This window comes from Anoplophora glabripennis, unplaced genomic scaffold, assembly GCF_000390285.2.
Source record: "Anoplophora glabripennis isolate ALB-LARVAE unplaced genomic scaffold, Agla_2.0 scaffold353, whole genome shotgun sequence".
Classification (NCBI taxonomy): Eukaryota; Metazoa; Arthropoda; class Insecta; order Coleoptera; family Cerambycidae; genus Anoplophora; species Anoplophora glabripennis.
In genome coordinates, this window is record NW_019417362.1 from 245,635 (window position 1) to 247,189 (window position 1,555).

Sequence of the window (1,555 nt, forward strand, 5' to 3'; positions counted from 1 at the left end):
ATAATAATAATAATAATAATAATAATAATAATAATAATAATAATAATAATAATAATATCTCTACCCCTCATTCTAACCACGAGAATTAGCCCAGAAGTCAGACATGTGCGGGAGAGGAGGCGGCATATTATTATTAAGAAAGCCGCATTTGAGCCCAGGAACGACTTAGTTGGTAGACCCTAACCATTATTCAGTGCAGGAATGAGGGAAACCTGGAAAACCTCATTAATAAGTAGATAAATCAGAAAAGAATGTTTAAAGTTACCTGTAAACAATTTAAACAGCTTGTTACATTTTTTTCATCATCATTCATCATCAGTTGTGCCTTATTTTGGTGTTACGTCACTGTGTTCTAGTGATGAAGATTATAAAAAATGCATAATAAATTTGGTCCTCTAGAACATTACGCAACATTGCCAGTAATGTAACTAGATGTACACAGTTTTATTGACTTTAAATTGCTTACCAGATTATAAATTGTAAGACCAAAACAATGAGATGGCGGGAACACAACTGTGGATTCGTTTATTTTTTTATTATTCGCAAAGTCTGCGTTTATAACCTAGGTACATTATTATTTATTTGCTTTCTTGCTAATTTTCCTTTATAAATTAACAAAACAATAGTAAACTCAGTGAAACATCCTGATTATAACTTATAGAGATTAGTAGCGTCGTTTGTCTTTTTTTTTTCAAACACTACAATATGTAACGTAGATATTTCATTTTACCTGATTTTCAATCGTTTTCTACAAGAAAAATGAGAACAAAACATATCAATTTTTGTAGATTTACACTTAAACGGCTATAAACTACTATTGGCCGCTCTTGGCACTGCCAACTTAGCAACATAACATATGAAACAATTTTCTTCTAGTGAATTATGTCACTTCAATAATATTTTGAGAAATTATCTTAAACAGATAATCAATTATGATATTTGTCAACTCAATTTTATAAGTATTCATATTCATAGTATAGTATTCATATAGTATTCAGTTCATATTGAATTTCGTTCTCTGAAACTTACTGGTACCGTTATTTTTTTTCTTAAGTCAGCAATATCGTGTGGCTTAGTTTTGTACACCACGTATACCCAACGAAAAAAATCTAAGGGTGTGAGATCAGGAGAACGTGCTGGCCGTTCTAGCGATCCTCGATTTTTTGTCCACCAATTTGAAAATGTTATATCGAGGTATTGATTCGGTAATGTGGTGGTGCTCCATTCTTCTGGAACTATATTACATCGGGTGGAACTTATGGGTTTGCTTGAGCAGGGTATAAGTTTGCCAAAGTTGGCACGACATTATTTTGGAGCAGAAGTAAATAATTATCACCAAACTGCCATAGGTGAAAAGGGGGCCAATGACCTGGGTATTATATCCGCTCAAATACTAACCTATTCAGGATTATGCGTAGGTAATCCTCTCATGTTGTGAGGATTTTTATTAACCCAGTACCTAGCGATAGTTTTGACGATTAATATGGCTGTGAAGTGTAAAAGTGTACTCGTCAGAAAACAAAACATTTTCTAGTTGGAAAACATTGTTATCTAA